At 47.8% G+C, this 6,020-nt stretch overlaps 1 long non-coding RNA gene across 2 annotated transcripts; it reads right to left on the bottom strand.

Moving 5' to 3' along the window:
• Positions 1-1,705: 1,705 nt before the first annotated feature.
• LOC132534049 (uncharacterized) lies at positions 1,706-4,978 on the bottom strand. 2 transcript variants are annotated; one of them, XR_009545761.1, is made up of 4 exons: positions 4,881-4,978; positions 3,101-3,168; positions 2,020-2,114; positions 1,706-1,790 (listed from the first exon to the last, which is right to left on the bottom strand). It is a non-coding gene; the product is annotated as an uncharacterized LOC132534049 (long non-coding RNA). The 2 variants fall into 2 exon arrangements; XR_009545760.1 differs by lacking the exon at positions 1,706-1,790 and having other exon boundaries at positions 1,982-2,114.
• Between the last annotated feature and the right edge of the window lie 1,042 nt (positions 4,979-6,020).

Below are 6,020 nucleotides of genomic sequence, written 5' to 3'. Positions count from 1 at the left end.
ATGCTCGCCTAAACCCCTACATTCACCAGTCCACCCCACACCATCCCATCAAACCCCCTCCAATTAGTCCAGGATCTCTCCCCCAATCCCCACAACCAGTCCACCCTCAAATTCACAGCCCTGATACCAGCACAGCTGGGGAGGAGCACTCAGCCTAATTCTGGATTCCCTATTTGTCCTTTCTATGCCCCCATGTACCACAGAGAGGAAAAATGAAAGAAGGATCAAGAGAATGAGAAGATTCTACAGAGATACCATTATAATCTAATATCTTTGCTTTTTATTTTTATTCCCTGCCTTATTAGGTCCATTATGACCTGCATTCAAGAGCTATGAGTCAACCAGCTTCTCCTACACTCTTACATTCCTCTGCAGGTTGGGCCCCCACAGACCTATTCTGAGTTGATGTAGACACTGCACATCAAGTGGAATTGGGGACACTCCTGCAACCCAAAGGGCTCAGCCTATCAAACCCATCAAGCCTGGCCGACACTCCTACCTATGGTGGTTGTGGGCTTCACCTGCCTGAAAACCTCCTCCAAGGAGCCCTTCTCAGCATGGTCATGAGAAAAAGTGTCTTTCTCAGGGCTCAGATGGCTCCTCCCCTGCAGGAGAGGAAGAAGGCATGTGGCTGTGGGGAACCTGGGCAGAATTGCTGCATTTGAGCCACAGAGAGTAGTCTGTATACTTTTTTCTGAGAGAGAGAGAGAGAGAGCAGAAACACACATACACATACACACACACATGCATGCACACACATGCATGCACACACACACACGGAAGGGGAGACACCACAGCACCAGGGCTTCTCCCAGTACAGTGACAACCTACCATGTGGTGCTAGGGTTTGAATGTGATTCAAGTGCATGGCAAGTTATATACCCTGCCCACTGAAATATATTGCTCTAGATGCATGTGTCCATGGTTCTTATAATTTAATATTATTATTACTATTATTTATTATTATTGCCAGCATTGTTATTACCCAGGCTCAGTGCTTACATAACTCCACTACTCATGGAAGTCACTCTTTCTTCCTTTCTTTCCTTCCTCCCCCCTCCTCCTTTTCTTTTCTTTTCTTTTTTCCCCCCTTATTTTATAGAGACAGAGAGTGATAGAAAGGGAGTAAGGAGAGACATCTTCAGCCTGTTCTACAATTTGGGAAACTTTTCCTTTGCAGGTGAGGACCACCCTTGAACCCAGGTTCTCACAAATGGGAACGTGTGTGCTCTACCAGGTGTGCCACCTCCTAGCCCCAGTTTTTACATTTTCAGTTCTCACCTTTGAACTGTCTTGCGGGTCCCTCTCCCCAGTTTTCTAAGCTAGTGGAATCTGGGACTTGAGTTCAGGCTCTAAGTGACATCTGAGTGGGATTACTCTGTGACACAGAGTAATTACCTTTCTCTCTGTTTCTCTCACATTTTCTCCCTTTCTATTTCTCTGGATCTCTTCCTCTCTACATAAAAAAGACAGCCAAGACTAATGACTCAGTGTAGGCACTGAGCCCCAGTGGTAACCCTGGCGTCAAAATCAATCCATCCATCCAAATAAAGAGCAGGCCCTGCCCTCATCCTCCTCCTCTCCTGCCTGCCAGACTTGCCTCCTCACAGGTGAGCACCCCATATCCAGCTACCATTAGGTAAGACACCTAATGTCTTGCCTCCAGGCCAACCCACCTTGACAATGAGTCCTCTGGAGTCCACCATCCAGATCTTCTTGGTGGCCTCAGCAGCAGGGACGACTTCCTTCTCCAGGGCCATGACCAGGAGGAGAGCGATGCCCAGGGCAGCCTGGGGGTGCCACACAGGACAGGCTCAGACCCAGGGAGGCAGCAGCCAGCCCTCCTCCCTCCACACCTGGGGGATGCAGGGATCCTCAAATGAGAGAGGGTGCAAAAAGCCCATAGGTCTGGAGGTTCCTCCAATTCAGTGGCCGTGCACATGGCAAAGGAGTGCAGTGTCCAGATGAGGCATCATGCCAGGCTGCCTCTAGGATTCTCCATTTCCTGGCAGCACCTACCTCCCCGGCTCCTTGGAAGACAAACACATGGCTAGAGAGCCGGCTTCTGGTGATCAGCAGAGTTGCAAGGATCCCGGCCACCACAGAGGCTGTGCCTGTGACAGAGCAATCTGGGCTCAGCTTCTTTGTTGGGGTGGGGGGTGCTCCGGGTGTCCAGTTGGCTCCCAGAGAGACCGAGGAAGACCTAAGTAACAGCCTGTTATGAAAAGACAGGAGCTGCTGTGTAGCCCTCCCACGGTCATTCTGGCATCATTTCTGGCATTGACCTAAGTGCCTGTAAACAGATTCCAGCAGAACACTGCACAGAGCAGCACTGCATTTTTTGTTGCTGCCAAAAGCAAAATCAAAATAACAACACAAAAGAGAAGAAGACAAAGACCCAAACAGAGACTCACCACCTGCACCAAGAAGGACCTAGAGGGCTTCCACATCAAGAAACAAGGCCAGCGGGGAAACAGAGACAGTGTGAATTTCCACTCATAAGCAAACACAGAAATGGACCAGATCAAATAATGACGAGCTTGTGGATGTTAAAACCATTGAATGGGAACCAGAAGGGAAGAGACACACTCAGAGGAGAGGGAGGAAATCAGGGCCAGGGGGCGCTGATTTTCCTTCTCCCAACACCCCCCCCACACACACACACACCAGCCCTTTACATTGATTTTTGGTGTGGGGACTCAAGCACAGTCTTTGGCTTATATTTTATGCCCAGTGGATCACCAGGGCCTTATACTACTGCAGACAGGGGAGAAGAGATTTGAACATGAATTTATAGCTTGGTTTGCAGAGTATGTAGATTGTCTGGGGACCTAGTAGGAGGAGGTCTCTTGGGCTCATGAAATCATATTCAACTCAAAAAATTTCCTAGACCCAGAGAGGGAGTCACAAACCTGAACTCACACTTAGATTTTACAACACAAAGATATATCTTTCCCTGAATGAAAAGAGACCCTCAAATTCCAACAAAAAGCCTATGGTCCTTTAAAAAGAAAGAAGTCATTCAATGATTACAAGGGTGAGGACAACCCAGAAGTAGTCATTTCAGACACCAAGTTGTAGATGTTAACATTATACCAACCTTGACTTCCCTGGGAAGACGACCTCACCATGTATACTGGAACACCAACTCTTCAGAGCCCTGCCCCACTAGGGAAGGGTAGAAAGAGGCTGGGAGTATGGATTGACATTACAATGCCCATGTTCAATGGAGAAACAATTACAGAAACCAGACCTCCCACTTTCTGCACCCCATAATGATCCTGCGCCCATACTCCCAGAGGAATATAGATAGGAAAGATATCAGGGCAGGGGATGGGATATGGATCTCTGGCAGTGGGAATTGTGTGGAATTTTACCCCACTTATCCTATGGTTTTTGTATTTATTTTATAAATAAGAGAAGTAGTCATTGGACTTAACTTTTTGTTTATGGGGCTAGGTGGTGGCATACCTGTCACAGCACACACATTGCCATGTGCAAGAACCCAGGTTCAAACTCCTGCTTCCTGTCTATGAGATAAAGATTCAAGTGCCATGGTGTAAGTCTCTCCTCATCTCTGTCTCTTTTTCTCAGGCCAGTTACAGAGCTGGTAAACATTGCATAGGCTGACCCTCCTCCAGAATTCTCCAGTTCCCTTGCCCACCATTTTATCAAAGCCCTCTTAGTATGTCACCGTTTTCCTCTTCTCCTAGGATATAGAGTAAGTCCATCCATCTTCCCCTTGCTCTTTAAAATCCTCACCCCCAAATAACTTTATTGGGGAAGTAATGGTTTACAGGGTAGTTGCTGACACATGGGTGCAAGTCTCACCTGCCTGTGGTGGGTGTCTGCAGAACACTGTCACCCCCAGCTTAGGTCCTTTCAGCATCATAGCCCAGGGCCTCCAAAGTCCCTTCCTTTCCTTCCCTTCTCCTCCTTTGTATTGGTGCAAACACCACACCCAGTGCAAGTCTCACTTTGTGTTTTGCCTTTCTAGCCTTGTTTCTTAATTTCCACAGGAGTAAGATTATTCAGTATTCATTCTCCTCTTTATTTCTGAATTCACTTAACATGATTCTTTTAAACTCCATTCAACATGAAGCAAAACACATGACTTCCTCATTTTAACATCTGAGTAGTATTCCATTGTGCATATAGACCACAATTTCTCAGCCTCTCATCTTTTGTTAGACACCTGGTTTGCTTCCATGTTTGGACGCTTAGAAACTATGCTGCTGAACAATCATGGACCCAAAGGTTGGAACGGTGGAGATGAAGTATTGTGGATTAATCACTGCAGACTCTCGTGTACTTCTGCTTCAGGTATATATTTTGCCCTAGTTTATGGATACATGTGAACATATGCTCTATCTCATGGAACCTGGCCCATACTCCTAGAGGGATAGAGGATGGGAAAGCTATTGGGGAGGGGATGAGATATGGAGATCGGGTGGTGGGAATTGCGTGGAGTTGTACCCCTCCTATCCTACAGTTTTGTTGATGTCTCCTTTCTTAAATAAATGAAAAAAAAAGAAATTATGATGACAGATTAAGAGTGAGAGAGATAGAAAGAGGAGAGACACCATAACACCGCTCCATTGCTCATGAAGCTTCCCTCTTATAGGTGCTCCCATGTGGTGTCCAGAGGCTCGACTCTGCGTTCTTGTACACAGTCACAGATATATGCAGTCATGAAATACTCATCTCCCTGGATGTGGTCATGGTCTCCAAGGTCTAGACCAGGGAGCAGTGGTTTAGCATAGCCCCAGCACTCTCTCCCAGGTCACAATGAAGCATGAGCCACCAGGCAGTGGAGCCCCAGTGGCACGCTGGCATCAGGTGGTCCTGTGTGAGGTAGCCAGTCTCAGGGAGTAACCTACCTTGGATGTCATCATTGAACATGCAGTACTTGTCTAGGTACTTGTGTAGCAGATGGAAGGCATCGACATTGGCGAAGTCCTCAAACTGGACGAGGCAGTGGATTACATATCTGAATGTAGACATCAGTGAGAATATATGCTATCATACAAGAGGTCCTAGGTTTGAACCCCAGCCACTATATAGGGATACCTGTCGATGGGGCTGGGGGGCTTCACAAGTAGAGGACCAGTGCTGTGGTTTCTCTTCTCCTCTCTGTGTCTCTCTTTTCTATCTCTCTGTCGCTCACCCTTTATCTAGAGGAAAGAAAATAAATGGCATTTGGTAGCAGTAGAGTTGTGCAGGAACTGAGCCCCAGCAATGCACTGAAAGGGTGAGATACCAAAAGAGACAGAGAGCTAGAGAAGGGGAGACACCTCCACAGCAATGCTCATTTGCACAGAAAGTGTCCCCTCTGCAGGTGCTCACACCCAGTGGCCTGCAGTTCAAACCACGGTCCTCTGGCCTGGTAACATGTGCACTCTACCAGACAAGCCACGTAGTGCCTTGACGCTGTCTATTTTTTGTTGGGGGTGGGGGCATAAAACAGAAAGAAACAGCACTGGACCACCAGGCATAAAGTTCCCCTGGTGTTGTGATGCTCCCACGTGGTGCTGAACCCAGCACTTAAAGCTACTCCCAGCTCCTTGAAGAGTCCCTGAAGAGCCACTGAGACACGCAGTTCATTCAGTTCCTCGTCCTGTGTCAGGGTCTAACCCAAGAGAAGCCAGAGCACTGTGGGCAGCGCTGGCTTATTTAGGCCAGAGGACAACCTCTCTGGGCATTCCTGGATGACATCCCTCTGGCTCTTCTCCACACATCCACCACACTCCTGCCCCTTTGAGCTTCAGCCTCATGTGTCCTCCTGAACATACTCATCTTTTCAGGAACATTTTCAGCTCCTTTTTTGGATCTATCTTTTTGGCTCCAGGTGTGTGTGTGTGTGTGTGTGTGTGTGTGTGTGTGTGTGTGTGTGTGTGTGTGTGTGTTCTGGCTGCTGGGGGAAGACAGAGGAACTCACTGGCGTTAGCTGAGTGCTGGAACCAGCTATATTTGCCAGGAGATGAGAAATTTCCTGAGTCCAGTTGTGGGACGGAAATTCC

The sequence above is a fragment of the Erinaceus europaeus genome, chromosome 17 (assembly GCF_950295315.1).
Source record: "Erinaceus europaeus chromosome 17, mEriEur2.1, whole genome shotgun sequence".
Taxonomy (NCBI): Eukaryota; Metazoa; Chordata; class Mammalia; order Eulipotyphla; family Erinaceidae; genus Erinaceus; species Erinaceus europaeus.
The sequence above is the reverse complement of the archived record's forward strand: the minus strand, read 5'-3'. Positions and strand labels throughout refer to the sequence as shown.